Below are 559 nucleotides of genomic sequence, written 5' to 3' on the forward strand. Positions count from 1 at the left end.
TCGTAATCGGAGTAGTAATCGTTATGGTAATGGCAGCGTTAATGGTAAGGGTAATGGTAATAAATTGAAATGGTAATTGTAAGGATAATTGCAAAGGTAACAGTAAAAAGTAGTGGTAATAGTAGTAATAATGGAAACAGCAAAAGTAATGGTAATGGTAGTAATAGTGGTAATGGTAATCGGAGTAGTAATCGTTATGGTAATGACAACGTTAATGGTAAGGGTAATGGTAGTGGTAAGGGCTATTTTAATGGTTTTTATTATGGTAATGATAATAGTAACGTTAATCGTCAAAATAATGATTATGGTGATGGTGATGTTAATGGTAATGGTATTGTTAATGGTAATACTGGAGGTCAAGGTAATGTTTCTCGTAACATTAAAGTTAACAATAAGGGGCGTGGCGATGTTAGTGGTAATGGTGGCGGTAGAGGCATTGGCAATGATGGTGATAATGGTAACGATGGTAATGGTAGTGGTAATAATGATATGGTATTTGGTGTGGTAAAATCAATGGTAGTGGTAATAATAATGTTAATGGTGATAGTAATAGTACGGG

Source organism: Rhagoletis pomonella, unplaced genomic scaffold (assembly GCF_013731165.1).
Source record: "Rhagoletis pomonella isolate Grant_MI unplaced genomic scaffold, Rhpom_1.0 Rhpom_scaffold_00006, whole genome shotgun sequence".
NCBI classification, from domain to species: domain Eukaryota; kingdom Metazoa; phylum Arthropoda; class Insecta; order Diptera; family Tephritidae; genus Rhagoletis; species Rhagoletis pomonella.